Below are 18,577 nucleotides of genomic sequence, written 5' to 3'. Positions count from 1 at the left end.
ATTTACTTGTAGGTTACAATTAAATAAGCATTTAAAGTAGATAGATCTAGCATAGTCTCTTTAGTCACATTTAATCAGAATAGATTAATCTAACTTACATATTTTTTAATTGAGTAACATGTATTTTTACCTTAACAACAATTAATGACCATTGTCAACCTCACACTGATCCCCACTATGAGCTCTTTCCTGCCACAGCTCTCCCTGTCTGGGAGTTCATCTCTGCCTCTCCTTCACTTGCCCCCCAACACCACCTGAATGATTCCAGTGAAGCTAGCCACCTAAGTGACATCCTCCAGGTCAGATGGGCTTTCTCTGAATTTCTATTGGGATCTTAGTTTCTGCCCCCATGATCTCCCATGTCTTTGTATGTTTGTTATGCATTTCTTTGACTTCCACTTAAATGGTATTACATAGGTCTCACCTATCAAACTAGCTGCTAGGTTTCTCCAGGCCAAGAAAGTTTTCTCCTTCCCATTTTCATACCTGCTAGGCTCAGAGTAGCAAAGAAGTTCCATTCTGTAAAACAAGTCTGATCAATTGGTAGGTGCTGTATAGAGCTCCAGAATGCAAGAATCCAGGTTTAACAAAAAATGCAGCCATTGATTAGCAATGTCTGTCATAGAAACAGGACTAGAGAGGAGCGAAAATGTCTTGACTCATATTAAATGATAATTAGCCTAGAATTGAATGTATAGCTTGTAAATCAATCAATAAACATAGGCTTATGATAGCCTACAACTCTAGGAGACATTCCCTACAGACACACACACACACATACACATGAACACATGTGCACATACACACACACACACACACACACACACAGTGGCTTCAGAATTTGTTCATCCTACAAAAGTATAATCCAGAATTTAAGTTATCTATTTTAAAGATCAAGAAACTGAAATAGAGAACCCCTACAATGATGGCCACAAAACATTCAGATGGAATAGAAGTAAAGACTATAACTCAATCATTGTCATTGTCCCTTAGCAACCAAGTTTGAAGCAAAACGCAAAAGAGGGAAAAGGGTATCTAGTGGAATCAGTACTAACTGGTCTTTATCTAGTTAACTTTGTGAAAAAAAAAATGGGAGTTTAAAAAATCATGAGGCTTTATTTTCTTCAGAGCAACATGGCAAGAATATCAATTGGGAGACCTAAGCCCCTCAGAGCTTCTCATCTTACCATACCAGTATTCTAACAGATTTCCCTCTTCATCCCCACCATGAATGCCTTGGTCAGCTTCCCACCAAAAGCAAAACAAAAGAAAAACTAGGCAGGAAGAAAAAAAGTACATGGCTGTTCAAGCAGAAATTTAAGCTGCTGTGAGTGTGTGCTAAGTGAGTGATCACAGTGATGAGGCACCATCAGTCGGAGCTGGCAGTGCATTCTGGCTCCATCCTGGACCAAGGGGAGAGCAGGCACTTTATGCATCCAGCCTAAGTCACGGGGTGCTTCACTCTCCGGGTGAGACTTTCGGTCTCCTGACCTCCTGAAAATGAAGTGCTCGCTCTCAGGGGAGCCTCCAGACCTGCCTTGCCTGTAACTATATACACACACATTTCATTCCTGGTGTTACTGGTGCAACACTTTATGCTTGAACTGTGAGTAGTTGAAATGTGTACCACTAGCTTTTAGATAAATTATTTCCTAAAATAAAAAAATAATAACTCAAAAGAAAAAAAATATCCTAAACGAGGCACTTCTAAATATTCCTCAATTCTGTTTTTCCTCCTTAGGATAAAGGGAATTAACTTTAGGTATCCTAAAGGGGATTAGTCAAGATGCCCAGCAAAAGATTAATTAAAATCAATTGGGTTGGGAGTGGTGGCTTGTAATCCCAGCATTTTGGGAGGACGAGGTGGGCAGATCACCTGTGGTCAGGAGTTCAAGACCAGCCTGGCCAACATGATGAAATCCCATCTCTACTAAAAATACAAAAATTAGCCAGGCATGGTGGCACACATCTGTAGTCCCAGCTACTTGGGAAGCTGAGGCACGAAAATTGCTTGAACCCAGAGGTGGAGGCTGCAGTAAGCCTAGATCGCGCCACTGCATTCCAGCCTGGGTGACAGAGTGAGACTCTGTCTCCAAAAAAAACTCAATCATAGCTACCATTTTTTGGTCATAGATCCAGACAATTTGTCAATAAATTTATAGATTTTTTTTTAATTCAAGCTTCATGGCAATCCCATGAGATGATTCTTATTGTACCCATTTTACTTATGAGGAAATAGAAACAGAGACTCGTCCAAGGTCACACACCAGGGCCAGACTAGGGTAGGAAAGCAAGGCACCTGAGTGCAAAATTAAAGGAGATATGCACACTCAGGGTTGTGCGAGTGCAAGGTTGTCACCTGAGTGTGACCACCTTAAAATGTACATCCTACAAGTCCCCCTTGCCTCACCCTAGTGCTGTCCACATAACACAGCAGCAGCAGAGTTGGGATCCAAACTAAGGTCTGTCTGGTTCTAAAGCACTTGCTCACATCACCCCTCCTCTTGTAGGAACAAACAACTCTACCAGGGATACTTGGCTCCATAAGATAAGTCTCCATACCAGCACCCTTGAGACCCAAGACCACCGAAGGGGCTGCTTTAGTAATATGAACCCATCAGACTAGCATGGGTGGGGGGGGGCGGTTGGCAGGTCCACATCTTCACACATGTACACATGTACACAAATGCACACCCACATCACAAAAAGCCCTCCCCTGCTATAAGAGCACCAAGCATCCATAATGTCAGAGATCACAGGGTAACCCAGTATTTTAAAAGGAAAAACCATTTTTGTAACTGCTCCTAATATGAACAGGTGACTAAAAGAAATCTGCTCTATTTTTAGCCTAAGTTATTGATCAAATTGTTCCCAAAGAATATAGTACACATTTTATGTCAATGTAGAAATCAAAAACAAAGTTATGATTGAATACGATGCCCAACTCCCTGGCCTCAGCTCTACCCTGTTCCTGGCTTAAACCATAAACCTTCTAATTGGTCATTAGAATAAAACATGTTTGTTTGGAACAGTAAGGTTGACTGCCATGAATCTTAACATCATTTCTGTGGACCAGAGAAGGAAGAATAGCGTACACTTTTGCCTGCTAGAAAGCACCCCCCTCTGACCCGTTGGGAGTAGGGAGTTAGTTGGGGGAGAGGATGTGTGGGAATTCTACAATGTCTGAGTTTGTCAAAATTACTCCAATTATGAGAGATATTACCCAAAATGGTTCTTTTCCCTTGCCAGCCACAATTTCCCATTGTAATTTTCATTTTCATCTGAAAAGCATTTTTACCAAAAATAAAATGATATATTTATTCTGAAAATGGGTATCAGCCAGATGTTGAACATGACGCAGGCCTATTGATCCTAATTGAGTTACTCTAATCCACATCTGTCAGAGCCACTGACCTCTTCTGAAGACGGTAAAGGCAGGTGTGAAGAAGGCAAACAGGGATGTGAGGAAAAACAAAGCTTTGATATGCCACACGTTGGAGAAAGACTCTAACAGTGACATGCCAAACTTATAGCCTAGCCAAACTGAACAGAGAAGTGGCCCTTAAATTTCTAATGTTGTTTGTTTCTTAGCTCAGCCTAAGAATACAATGAAGTCATAATATTTCAGTTAGGGGTTCTATCACAAGTATTGTATTTCCATCTTCTGCAGCAAAAGAAGAGAGAATGGTGGAATTTGCACAATAGAGAAGGTGACATTTTATCATTTTAATTCTTAAAGATTTATTTGAGCCCCAAAGCTCCTGAGCATCACCTGGGAATTGCAGTCTTCTGGTCCCTACTCTAGACCAGGTGAATCAGGGACTGAATTTTACCAAGATCCCCAGGTGGGTCATGTGCACGTTAAGTCTGGGAAGTGTCATGTTAACTCTAAGATCAGGGATGAAAAGGGAAGACATAATAAAATAATAATCATCACCAGCCTACTGAAAATTATAATTTTCATTAAAGAGTTGTATCTGAATTGGTATCATCAGAACTGATAAGCTCTCAATAACAAAAACCCCTTGCCCTTTGCCTCAGACCATGAGCTCCTTACAGGCAGTGAAGGCATCTGTTTCATTTTGTACCCCTAGTTTCTAAGCCAAAGCACCTAGCACCCAGCACACAACCAGTGCCAGATAAATATTTATTGAATAAAGAAGGAATGAATTAATTAATTGTACACTTTTCAATCACTGAGCACTTATTCAACAAATATTTATGAAGCACCAACAAACTGAAATATTGTGTTAGGTATAAGGAACACAAAAGTGAATCCTAAGCTTAATTTTATACTTTATATAATACACAGAAAGCACAGGCTTTGGGTTATACTTAGCAAGAGGTGCATCCTACCCCTGTTACCACATCAATTCCTATAGTTCTGTTTCATTATCTATAGAATGGAAAAAAATACTCCTTAGGGTCTTTATGAAAAGTAAGGCAATCTAGACAAAATGGCAAGTGTGTGCTTATCATGTGATATAAGCCTCCAAAATAGTAGCTATTCTCACTGATATCATGTGTTTCTCAAAAAACATTTTCAATATTTTATCCCTTTGCAAAAATAGATAGGAGTCAAAGTGATCTACAAATTCAATGCAATCACTATCAAAATCCCAATGACAATTTTTACAGAAATAAAAAAAATTCTAAAATCTGTGTGGAACCGCAAAGACCCTAAATAGCCAAAGCAATCTTGAGGAAAAAGAAAAAAATAAAAAGCTGGAAGCCTTCCAGTACCTGATCTCAAAGTCTACTACAAAGCTGTAGTGAACAAAGCAGCATCTTACTGTCATAAAAACATACATATAGCCCAGTGGAACAGAATTGAGAGCCCAGAAATAAATTGACACCTTTATGGTCAACTTGTTTTTGACAAAGATGCCAAGAACAAACAATGGGAAAAGGACAGTCTCTTCAACAAATAATGTTGGGAAAACTGGATATTCACATGTAAAAGAATACAAATGGACCCTTATCTTACCCCATACATAAAAATTAAATCAAAATGAATTAAAGAGTTGAATATAAGACCTGAAACTGTAAAACTACTTAGAAAATAGGAAAAAAAAAAAAAAAAGAAATGACATCAGTCATGACAAAGATTTTTTCAGCTATAACCCCAAAAGTACAGGTAACAAAGGCAAAAGTAGACAAATGAGATTGCATAAAACTAAAAACTTCTTCACAGCAAAGGAAATAATGAAGTGAAGAGACAGTTTACGAAGTGGAAGAAAATATTTGCAAAGCACACATCGGAACAAGGGGTTAATAATATATTTAAAGAATGCAAACAACTCAATAGCAAGAAAACAACCCAATTAAAAAGTGGGCAAAGGCCGGGCGCGGTGGCTCAAGCCTGTAATCCTAGCACTTTGGGAGGCCGAGATGGGCGGATCACGAGGTCAGGAGATCGAGGCCATCCTGGCTAACATGGTGAAACCCCGTCTCTACTAAAAAATACAAAAAACTAGCCGGGCGAGGTGGCGGGCGCCTGTAGTCCCAGCTACTCGGGAGGCTGAGGCAGGAGAATGGCATAAACCTGGGAGGCGGAGCTTGCAGTGAGCTGACATTTGGCCACTGCACTCCAGCCTGGGCGACAGAGCAAGACTTCGTCTCAAAAAAAAAAAAAAAAAAAAAGTGGGCAAATACTCTAGCCCCACAGGAGACAGTGAACCTGCTCACACACCCAACACAATGCTACGACAACCAGTATCTGTGAAAGCCATTGCACAAAGATTCTCTATAACCAAGAAACATATACAGTCTTTGCCACTGAAAGTACCTAGAGCTGAAACTAGGTGACAATAAACTATAAGTCACATCCTCAAGGGAAAAGAAATTTTAAATATCCAATGAAAAAAAAATAAATTTAAGAATAATTAGAAGAAATAGTCTACCCACATAAAAATAAACCAGAAAAAAATTATTCTGGCAATATGAAAAAATGCGATTCTATAGCATCCCCAAAAGATCACATTAACTCTCCAACAGTAGATTCAAACTAAATGAAATCTTTGAAATACCAGAGAAAGAATTCAAAAGATTGATTATTAAGTTAGTCAAGGTAATACAAGAGAAAGGTAAGAGCCAATATAAAGACATTTTTTAAAAATTCAGGATGTGAATGAAAACTTTTCTAAACAGACAGACATTTTCAATAAAAACCATCAGGGGAAGAGGCCAAGATGGCTGACTAGAAACAGTTGCAGTGGGAGGCTCCCACCAAGAAGAACGAAAATGGCAAGTGAATCCTGCACTGGCAACTGAGGTATCCAGGTTCTCTCATTGAGACGGACTAGGCGGTTGGTGCGACCCATGGAGAGAAAGGAAAGTCAAAGGTGGTGCCACAGCCCACCCGGGAGCCACAGGGGACAAGGGGAACTCCCACTCCCCGCCAAGGGAGGTGGTGAGTGATTATGCTACCCCACCCAGGAAACCATGCTTTATCCACGGGTCTGTGCAACCCATGGATCAGGAGAGCTCCCTCATGGGCCCATGCCACAAGGGCCTTGGGATCCAAGCACAGAGCTGTGCAGATTTTTGGTGGCCACAAAGCTGGAGGCTGCCTAAGACTACTGATACCCTGAGGGAGGGGCGGCTGCCATCACTGCCGCTGTCTGCCACCTAAGATAATTGTGCTCCCCAGGGGAGGGCTGGCGGCCATCACCATGGCTGCCTTCAGCCTAAAACAACTGAGCACCCAGAGGGAAGGGGCAGCAGCCACCACGGCAGTTCCAGTCTGCTGACTTTCCCCTGCCAGTGCCAGGGAGACTGAACGGTTTGGAGTCAGGAGGAATTCCCCAAGTGCACCAGAATAGCTGTGACAGATCAATCATGGCCAGACTGCCTCTTTAGACTGGACCCTGACCTACCTCTTTTCACCAAGCTGGGGCTCCCTGCAGGATTTTCAGCAACTCCAGCCAGGGGTTTAGGGACAGAATTCTGATCTCCCTGGGACTGAGACCTTGGGGAGAGGGGTAGCCGTGGTATCTACAGATCAGCAAATTTAAGTCTTTCCTCCTGCTGGCTCTGAGGACTCCGGGCAGTCCAGACAAATGGGATTCCCACCAGCGCAGTACACCTCCTCTGCCAAGAGGTAGCTGGAATGCTTCGTTAAGCAGGTCCCAGATCCCGTGCCTCCTGACTGCATAAGACACCCCAACAGGGGTCACCAAACACCTTACACAGTAGCATTCCTGCTGGCATTAGTTGGTGCCTGTGATGGTTAATATGGAGTGTCAACTTGATTGGATTGAAGGCTGCAAAGTATTGATCCTGGGTGTGTCTGTGAGGGTGTAGCCAAAGGAGATTAACATTTGAGTCAGTGGGCTGGGGAAGGCAGACCCACCCTTAATCAGTCACCAGCAAATATAACACAGGCAGAAAAAATGTGATAAGGCAAGACTGGCCTAGCCTCCTCCCCTACATCATTCTCCTGTGCTGGATGCTTCCTGCCCTCGAACATAAGATTCTATGTTCTTCAGTTTTGAGACTTGAACTGGCTCTCCTTGTTCCTCAAGCTTGCAGACAGCCTATTGTGGGAACTTGTGATCATCTAAGTTAATTAAATATAGAGATCCTAGAGGAAAGAGCAGGCAGCCATCTTTGCTGTTCTGTGGCCTCTGCTGGTGACACCTCCAGGTGCAGGAGGGACCCAGGTAAGGGTGAATAGGATCTGAAGCGGATCCCCAGCAAACCACAGCAGCCCTACAGAAGAGGGACCTGACTGTTAAAAGCAAGCAAATGGAAAGCAACAACAACAACAGCATCAACAAATAAGTCCCCACAAAAAAACCATCCCAAGGTCGGCAGCCTCAAATATTAAAGCTAGATAAACTCGTGAAGATGGGAGAGAATCAATTAAAAAAAAAAAAAAAAAAAAAAAAAAAAACACCAAAAACTCAAAAAGCCAGAGTGCCTCTTCTCCTCCAAATGATTGCAACACCTCTCCAGCAAGGGCCCAAAACTGCACAGAGGCTGAGATGCATGAATTGACAAAAGTAGTCTGCAGAAAGTGAGTAATAATGAAATTTGCAGAGCTAAAGGAGCATGTTCTCACCCAATGCAAAGAAGCTAAGAACGAAGATAAAACATTACAAGAGTGTTATCCAGAATAGCCAGTTTAGAAAGGAACATAAATAACCTGATGGAGCTGAAAAACACAACACAAGAACTTTACAATGCAACCAGAAGTATCAATAGCTGAATAGACCAAGCAGAGGAAAGAATGTCAGAGCTTGGAAATCATCTTGCTAAAATAAGAGAGCGATTAGAGAAATACACAAGATTTCTCTAAAATACACAAGATTAGAGAAAAATAAATAAAAATGAATGAACAAAAGCTCTGATAAGTATGGGATTATGCAAAAAGACTGAACCTATGACTGATTGGGGTACCTGAAAGAGACTTGAAGAATGGAACCAAGTTGGAAAACATAATTCAGGATATCATCCAGGAGAACTTTCCCAACCTAGCAAGACAGGCCAGCATTCAAATTGAGAAAAGTGAGATACTCCATGAGAAGATCATCCCCAAGACACATAATATCAGACTTTCCAAGGTCAAAATGAAGGAACAAATGTTAAGCACTGCAAGGGAGAAAGGCAAAGTAACCTCAAAAGGAAGTCCATCAGGCTAACAGTGGACCTATCAGTGGAAAACCTACAAGCCAGAAGAAATTGAGTACCAATATTCAACATTGTTAAAGAAAAGAATTTCCAACCCAGAGTTTTATATCCAGCCAAACTAAGCTTCATGAGTGAAAGAGAAATAAAATCCTTTTCAGACAAGCAAATGCTGAAGGAATCTATCACCACCAGGTCTGCCTTATGAGAGCTTTTGAAGGAAGTACAAAAAATAGAAAGTAAAAACTGCTACCAGCCACTGCAAAAACACACTGAAGTACAAAGACCAATGACACTATAAAGAAACTGCATCAGTTAATGCAAAAAATAACCAGCTGGCATCATGATGACAGGATCAAATTCACACATAACGATATTAACCTTAAATGTAAAGGGGCTAAATGCTCCAATTAAAAGACACAGAATCACAAGCTGGATCAAGTCAAGACCCATCCGTGTGCTGTATTCAGGAGACCCATCTCTCATCCAAAGATAAACTGGCTCAAAATGAAGGGATAGAGGAAAATTTACCAAGCAAATGGAAACAAACAAACAAACAAACAAACAAACCAGGGGTTGCAATCCTAGTTTCTGACAAAACAGTCTTTAAACCAACAAAGATCAAAAAAGACATGACGAGTTGATGGGTGCTGACGAGTTGATGGGTGCAGCACACTAACATGGCACAAGTATACATATGTAACAAACCTGCACGTTATGCACATGTACCCTAGAACTTAAAGTATAATAATAAATAAATTTAAAAAAAAAGACAAAGAAAGGCATTATATAATGGTAAAGGGATCAATTCAACAAGAAGTGCTAACTATCCTAAATATATATACACTCATTACAGGAGCACCCAGATTCATAAAACAAGCTCCTAGAGACCTACAAAGAAATGGAGACTCCCACACAATAACAGTGTAGACTCCCACACAATAACTCCCACACTTTAACATCCTACTGTCAGTATTAGACAGGTCATTGAGATAGAAAATTAACAGGGATATTCAAGACATGAACCCAGGTCTGGATCAAGTGGACATGATAGATATCTACAGAACTCTCTACCCCAAATCAACAGAATATACATTCTTCTTGTCATCACATGGCACTTACTCTAAAACTGATCACATAATTGGAAGTAAAACACTCCTAAGCAAATGCAAAAGAACTGAAATCATAACAAACAGTCTTTGAGACCACAGTGTAATCATATTAGAACTCAAGATTAAGAAACCCACTCAAAACCATACAACTACATGGAAATGGAACAACCTGCTCCCGAATGACTCCTGAGTAAATAATGAAATTAAGGCAGAAATCAAGAAGTTCTTTGAAACCAATGAGAACAAAGACACAACAGACCAGAATCTCTGGGACACAGCTAAAGCAGTGTTAAGGGAGAAATTTATAGCACTAAATGTCCACATCAAAAGCGAGAAAGATACTAAATCAACACCTAACATCACAACTAAATGAACTAGAGAATGACGAGAAAACAAACCCGAAAACTTAGACAAGAAATTATTAAGATCAGAGTGGAATTGAAGGAGATAGTGACATAACAAAAACCTTAAAAATCAATGAATCCAGGAACTGATTTTTTTAAAAAATTAATAAAATTAAATAAAATAGACTAGCTAGACCAGTAAGGAAGAAAAAATAGATGAATCTAATAGACTCAATAAAAAATGATAAAGAAGATATCACCACTATCCACAGAAATACAAACAGCCATCAGACGATACTATAAGCATATCTATACAAATAAACTAGAAAATATAGAAGAAATACATAAATTCCTGGACAGATACACCCTGCCAAGACCAAACCAGCAAGAAATTAAATCCCTGAACAGACCAATAGAAAGTTCTGAAATTGAGGCAGTAATAAATAGCCTGCCAGCCAAAAATAAATAAATAAATAAATAAAATAAAAACCAGGATCAGACAGATTTACATCTGAATTCTACCAGAAATACAAAAAGGAGTTGGTGTCATTTCTTCTGAAACAACACCAAACAATTGAAATGGAGAGACTCCTCCATAACTTATTTTATGAGGCCAGCATCATGCATCATCCTGATACCAAAACCTGACAGAGATACAACAAAAGAAGAAAACTTCAGGCCAATATCCCTGATGAACACTGATATAAAAATCCTCAATAAAATACTGGCAAACCAAATGCAGCAGCACATCAAAAAGTTTATCCACCATGACCAAGTTGGCTTCATCCCCAGCATGCAAGTCTGGTTCAACATACACAAATCAATAAATATAACTCATCACATAAACAGAAATAAAGACAGAAACCATATTACTATCTCAATAGATGCAGAAAAGGCTTTAGATAAAATTCAACATCCCTTCATGTTAAAAACTCTCTATAAACTCGGTATTGATGGAACATAATTTAAAATTATAAGAGCCATTTATGGCAAATCCACAGCCAATATTATACTAAATGGGCAAAAACTGGAAGTGTTCCCCTTGAAAACTGGGCAAAACAAGGATGCTCTCTGTCACCACTCCTATTAAACATAGTATAGGAAGTTCTCGCCAGGGCAATCAGGCAAGAAAAAGTAATAAAAGGTATTCAAATATGAAGAGAGGAAGTCAAACTTTCTCTGTTTGAAGATTACATAATCCTATATCTAGAAAACCCCATAGTCTCAGTCCCAAAGCTTTTTAAGCTGATAAGCAACTTCAGCAAAGTCTCAGGATACAAAATCAATGTGCAAAAATCACGAGCATTACTAAATACCAACAAGAGACAAGCAGAGATTCAAATCATGAATGAACTCCCATTCACAATTGTTACAAAGAGAATAAAATACCTAAGAATACAGATAAAAAGGGAAATGAAGACCTCTTCAAGGAGAATCTAAACCACTGCTCAAGGAACTCAGAAAGGACACAAACAAATGGAAAAATATTGCATGCTCATGGATAGAAAAATCAATATCATGAAAATGGGTGGTAAGGGCTATTTTCTATAAAGTAATTTATAGATTCAATGCTATTCCCACTAAACAACCATTGACATTCCTCTCAGAGGAAAACAATAATGAACATTGGAGACTCAGAAAAGTGGAAACTGGGAGGAGGGTGAGGTATGAAAAACTACCTATTGGGTACAAGGTACAGCACTTGGGTGATGAGTATGCTAAAATCCCATGGTGCACCACTATACAATTCATCCATGTAACCAAAAACCACTTGTACTCTGACATCTATTAAATTAAAAAATTAAAATAACTTTAAAATAAAACAAAATGAAAAAGTAAATTAAATGTGTGTGAAGCACTGGAATGTCTATTTAAGTATAGAAATGTCTATTTCTCAAAAGAAGACACATAAATGTTCAAGTATATGAAAAAATGTTCAACATCATTACTCATTAGGGAAATGCAAATTAAAAGTGCAATAAGATATCACTTCACACCTGTTAGAATGGCTTTTACCAAAAAGAAACAAGGTGTTGGTAAGAATGTGATGATAAAGGATCCCTTGTTCATTGTTATTGGGTGTAAGTACAGCCATTATGGAAACAGTATAGAGGTTTCTCAAAAAATGAAAAACAGAACTACCATATGATTCCTACTTCTGAAGGAAATAAAATCAGTATGTCAAAAGATAGCTATACACACTCCTATGTTCATTGCAACACTATTCACAATAGACAAGATATGGGCACAACTTAAGTGTCCATCAGTGGATAAATGGATAAAGCATATGTGGTATATAAACATAATGGAATACTATTCAGCCTAAGAAAAGAAGAAAGTCTTGTCATTTGTCACAAAATGAATGAACCTGCGGGGCATTACATTATGTGAAATAAGACAAGCACAGAAAGGCAAATATTGTATGACCTCACTTACACGTGAACTCTAAAAAAGGTCAACTTACAGAAGCAGAGCATAGACTGATTGTCACCAGAAGCTGGAAAGAGGGCAAATAGATGCTGGTCATAGGGTATAAAGTTTCAGTTAGACAGGATGAGTAAGTTCTGGATACCTATTGTACAGCATGGTAACTACAGATAATAAATAATGTAGAGTGTATTTGGAAATTGCCAAGAGTGTAGACTACAAATATTCTCACCACACACACAAAAAGATAAATATGAGAGGTGATGGATATTTTAATTAATTTGACTTAATCATTCCACAATGTGTGTGTGTGTGTGTGTGTGTGTGTGTGTGTGTGGGGAAACATCACATTGTACTCCAAAAATATATATGATTTTTAATTGTTAATTATTAATAAATAAAAGTCCATATACTTCACAAATCAATTCTCTTTTTAAGAGAAACTAAGTTTCATAGTGGTCCACTTTTGAGAGAATAACATATTTGGAATTCTAAGGGAAATGGCCAGACTTATCAAATGTCACCCAAAGATCCTGGCTTGAAAGTAGCACAGAAGCATGGGGAAATCCAAAGTTAGACTAAGTGTGGAGAGCAGAGCATCTCTCATCTGTTGATGGTGGAGTTTCCTGACACGTGGCTACAGCAACAGATCAAGTCACCCTTGCATAGATCTGCCACCTCCCAGAGAAATACAACTTCCATCAATTTACGTTCTCATGATGGGAGGAGGGAAATCTTTTCCAACAATTATTGGGTGTAACTCTGCAAATGGATGTCACAATACATGAAATGGGAAACTGTTTAATTACTGCTGTTAGCTCTGATACCTTCTCTCTACAGATTTCTCACCAAGACCAAGCCAAAATAACTTAGCCCTAGCAGATCAAGAAAAACAGCCAGCACCAAATAGCCTCAGCCCTTCCCTAGCACAACCTTCAAATATTCATGTGCTAGACCCTGGGTGCTTCTCACCACCCCACACAGCCAGGCATCTCTCTGCCTTATGAACATTCGCTGTTTCCAGGGCTCCCTTGAAACACATTCCGGGAAGTGTACCCCATAGATGCCCTGATGTTGTGTTTTTCAATCAATGTTCAAACAAACCAAGACATTTTTGTACACTAGTTACGAGTGTGCTCTATGGAGTCATACTGGCTGTACCTCATCAGCTATGTGACCTTAGAAAAATGATTTAACAGGCCGGGTGCCGTGGCTCACGCCTGTAATCCCAGCACTCTGGGAGGCCAAGGCGGGTGGATCACGAGGTCAGGAGATTGAGACCATCCTGGCTAACACAGTGAAACTCTGTCTCTACTAAAAATACAAAAAATATTAGCTGGGCATGGTGGTGGGTGCCTGTAGACCCAGCTACTAGGGAGGCTGAGGCAGGAGAATGGCGTGCACCTGGGAGGTGGAGCTTGCAGTGAGCCGAGATCACGCCACTGCACTCCAGCTTGGGAAACAGAGTGAGACTCTGTCTCAAAAAAAAAAAAAAAAGAGAGAGAAACAATTTAACATCTCTGTGTCCAGTTTGACCACTGGTAAAACAAGGATAATAGAAGTATCTAATAATAGCATAATTTTCAAAGAAAATTTAAAAACATGACACATACAAATATAGATTGCATAGCTCTCAAAGCTCTAACTCATTAAGTAGGAAACCAACAGGGTAAAAGTAGTTCAAAGAGCATTTGAAGAACTGACATTTTATAGACACTAGAATATCAGAATAAGATTGTTAGATTAGATGCAAAACTGGTTAATGTCATAGAGGAAATATGTTCATAAACTTTGGATTTATCTTTTCCACTAGACCGAAAACATTTGCATCTCAATCAGACAAAAACCTACACATTGATGAATAAGTTAAAGAGTCTGGGCCCTATTTAGTCAATAGTAAGTGATACACAGGTACACACCCTACAGTTGCACTGTCAAATATGGTAACCACTAACCTCATGTAGCTATTTAAATTTAAATATAAATTAAATAGAAATAGATAAAACTGAAAATTCAGTTTCTCAGTCACTGTAGCCACATTTTATGTGCTCAGTGCCAGCTGTGACTAGTGGCTTCTGTGTTGGAGAGGACAGAATGGAGCATTTTGGCCATAGCTCAATGTTCTAGTGGACAGCACTGGCCCTAGAGAGTTCTCAAGTGAGTATATTAGCTTTCTGTTCGTGCTGAAACAAATTACTGTAAACAGCAGCTTTAAAAAACACACACACACAAATTCATTATCTCACAGCTCTGTAGGCCAGAAATCCAGGTTGGCTCAATTGGTTTCTCTGCTTCAGGTTTCCTAAGGCCAAAACCAAGGTGTCAGCCAGTTGAGCTCTAATCAGGAGGCTCTAGGAAGAAAGCACTTGTAGGCTCCATGATACTTAGTTGTAGGACTGTGGTTCCTGTTTCCCTACTGGCTTTCAGCCAGGTGGCCTTACTCTTAGAGGCTGTTTGCATTTTTTTTCTCCTGCTTTCTATGTGTCCCTCTCCAACAACACAACTCAGGTCCCTCCTGCCCTTCAAATCTCTGAATTCCCCTTCTGCTCTTGATGCACACCAGCTGAAGAAAGTTCTTTGCCTTTAAAGGGTCAATTGATCAGACTGTGTCCACATTGATAGCCTAGGATAATCTCCCTATCTTAAATTCTATCAGCTTTATTACATATGCAAAGTCCTTTTTACCTGTAACACAACAACTTACAGGACCCAGGAATTAGAGTGTGGACATATTTGGAGAGGTCATAGCGGTCTCATTTGACAATGTTGAGTGTGACTTTAAAAGAATGTGCAACCCTCTTTTTGCCTTATTTCTAAAGGTTGGCTAATTTTTTTTTCACAACTTCCTAGGGCTATTGTAAAGACTAAATGCATATAACATATATATATAACATGTAACATATTGTAAAGACTAAATGCATATAACATATATATATAACATATATTGTAAAGACTAAATGCATATAACATATATAACCATATAACATGCTTAGAATAGATCTTGGTGTTATATGATCATTAACCTTTCTGTATCTACCAGCTGTTAGGTTGGAGTAGTAATCGTTTCTTCAGTATGAGGCTGTTGTGAGATTTAAAATGTTAACATATTAAGAACATATTACAGTGCTCTACACATAAAAATGGCTCCGAATTCCTTTGGTCTTGGTGAAGAACCAAAGGTGGCATGCTGACAAGCAGTGTTTCTGCCTGCTGGAGGGGTAGAAGAAAGAAGTTCCAGTACGTCTCCTCTCCACCCACCCTCTGGTGTCCTATATTCTAGCCACACACAGGGATGATACTACAGTCTGAAAATTTGTGCCATCAAAATTCACGTGTTGAAGCCCTAACCCCCAATAACTACATTTGGAGATAGGGCCTAACTTAAAATAATTAAGGTTAAACAATATCATAAGAGTAAGGCCCTGATCCAATAGGATTAGTGTCTTTATAAGAAAGGAATGAGACACCAGAGTTCACAGGTCAGGTGAGGACACAGTGAGAAGGCGGCTGTCTGCAAGTCAGGAAAAGAGCTCTCACCAGCAACAAAATTGGCCAGCACCAAGATCAAGATCTTGGACTTCCCAACCTCCAGAATGGTGACAAATAAATTTCTGTTGTTTAATCTACCCACTCTATGGTACTTTGTCATGGCAACACACGCTGAATAAAACCAAATCCACAAAGCCTCAACGAGGATGACTCAAAGTGAACACCACTCGCCCTCAATGAGCTGTTGTTCTCCAGTGAAATATCCCTCCCACAGAGGAAAATGGGAATCTGCTTGACTGTAGGCCAGAGAGGACAGAGGGAATAAAGACGAGCAGAATAATGCCTGTGTATTTCCTCCCAGGGAAGCCAAATCCACCATTACAGGTTTAAAGTCATCCTATTTGTATGTAGCCTTTTGAGGTTAACATAAGGGCCAAAGGGCAGATTTTTATTGGCATCGTGTTAAAACCTAAGCTGAAGCCATCTTTTAATCTTGATTTTGGCCTTGTCTGTGACGCCTTTCCATCTTTAGTGTCCCTGAAACACCCCCCTGGGACTTCCAGCCACTGCAACTCTCTCACTTCATTTTACTCATTTTTGTTGCAGATGCAAATCAAAAGACAAGAATCCATGTATGCAAGAAATGTGCCTTTCTCTTGTAAAATTCTATGTAGTTTTTATTCAAAGCCCCTATTCACACCATGAGGCTCATATCAGTCAATATAGGATTCCCTACCCCTCTCTCCCTGGTATCTTAAGCACAACTTGAGTTTCACATTGAACCAAGGCTATAGGGACTATGTAAGGTTGAGAGGGTAGCAGGATAGGTGGCCTTTGACTGCCACCTAACCACACCCCTTCAGCTGGCATGTTCAGCATCCAGGTTCATTCTCAGTAGCTTTTCCTGCAGGACCCTCGTTAGCCATCAGTAGTTGCCTCCTAAGAGTGACTTTCCTGTAAGTCTGTGCTATCCTGAGCACATAGAATCAGTTTACAATTCCTCAGTCACGCTGGCTCTAGGTCTCTTCAGAGTTATCTGAGACCCATCTTCTGGGGAACCTCTTGTAGTTGCTTTTACTTGACTCATGAACTGTCTTCTGGAAACAGTCTCCAAGCACAAGTATATCCATGCACACAGTCCTCAACACTCCTTGCTGTTTCTCCTTAGAATGTAGCCAGCCAAGCCTTGCTTTCCTGGCCCAGAAAGGTGAGTGCTCCAAGACTGGTCACATGGATAATCACTTAAAACTAATTCCTCAATTGTGTCAGATAGATAGCCCCTAAACATCTGGTTCAGATAATCCTCCCCTCACCCCAGCCCGAAACGTTCCACCAAATGTTGCAAAGAAAAAAATACAACCTGTGCAGCATTGCAGCTGGTCGGTGACCCAACGCTGCAGACTGACACCTGGGAACAAATCCACACCGGGAAGGAAGATCTGATTTCAGTGTGTTCATTTCCATGATTCAGGAATAAAGTCTTCTCTCACCTCCTGTATCCCCAAAACCTTGAGAGAAGAATGTCACACTGAAAACAGACAAAAACCTTAAGGGATGCTGCCACCAGTGAGGCTGCCCCAGGGCTTTGTGATATGAGCACTTAACATCTTTCAAGTGATCCCGCCAAGGCACCTGGCTCCATTTATTTATTATTGTGTTTCAAACCTTTATTGGTATTCCCAATGCATGCCAGGCTAGATCCGGAGTGACAAAGAGTAAGAGTTTCAGAGAAAATCTAAAAGAGCACTGACTACAAACTCCTGTTGTTACAGATTCATCCTGAGAGGGAAGGTTACACACCCAGAGTCACAAATTGCTTAAGTAGCATAGCTAGGACTAGAAGAACCTAGTATTGCTGACGATTCACAACCATGGGAAAACTGAGGCCTGAGGCTTGCAAGTACAGCTGGCTGAGAGGTCAGCTTAGATGTACAGACTTTCCATCCTCTTCAAAACCAACATTAGCTTCCAGGACAAAGGGAAAAAAAAAATGTCAATTTTATTTTGTTCTGGGTGTTTTTGTAAGAAGGGCTTCTGAAAGCCAAAACAACTCCCTTGTTGCCAGAAAAGAGATCTTTGTTAGTAATCTGTTTGCTAGTCAGCTGATCTTAAGATCTTCCAGAAGCTCCAGGGTGTCTACTATGTTGAGATTTATCCAAGACTTATTGGCAGTTGTCACTTCACTTGCTTCATCAAGAAGGCTTCTGCCCATGAGGAGCTGCTTAAAAAGAACCTCACCATTAGGGGTGTTGTGCCTCTTGCATTCATTTTAATTCTCTGTGTTTACTCCAAACTCTATTACAGTTAATCATACACATGTCTATTTCCTCTTGTGGATATAGAGTGCTCTCCCTTCATCATTTCCTGCTTCACTCCCACACCCCTCTTTTCACACACCACTGCAACCACTTTCTATCTGATCTCTTGGTTTCCATCCACCACCAGTTATCAAAATGATCTTTGTAAAATGCAAAGCAACTCAAGTCTTCACCCCACTCCATCCTTGCTTAAGTGCTCCTCATGATCTCCTGCAGCCAGAATTAATTGAAGAATTTACTTCGAAAGACCCTCCAT

At 40.1% G+C, this 18,577-nt stretch overlaps 1 long non-coding RNA gene across 2 annotated transcripts in view; it reads right to left on the bottom strand.

The window, feature by feature from the left end:
- The window catches only part of LOC105487936 (uncharacterized), a 42,324-nt gene extending 24,537 nt beyond the window's left edge, over window positions 1–17,787 (bottom strand). Inside the window, exon 1 of one of the 2 annotated variants that reach the window (XR_011621467.1) lies at window positions 17,364–17,787. This is a non-coding gene — a long non-coding RNA (uncharacterized lncRNA). Of the gene's footprint in view, window positions 1–424; window positions 2,423–17,363 lie in introns of those variants that run through there. The other variant, XR_011621466.1, reaches the window with a different exon arrangement.
- Window positions 17,788–18,577: the final 790 nt, after the last annotated feature.

This window comes from Macaca nemestrina, chromosome 3 (assembly GCF_043159975.1).
Source record: "Macaca nemestrina isolate mMacNem1 chromosome 3, mMacNem.hap1, whole genome shotgun sequence".
In the NCBI taxonomy this organism is placed as follows: Eukaryota; Metazoa; Chordata; class Mammalia; order Primates; family Cercopithecidae; genus Macaca; species Macaca nemestrina.
The sequence above is the reverse complement of the archived record's forward strand: the minus strand, read 5'-3'. Positions and strand labels throughout refer to the sequence as shown.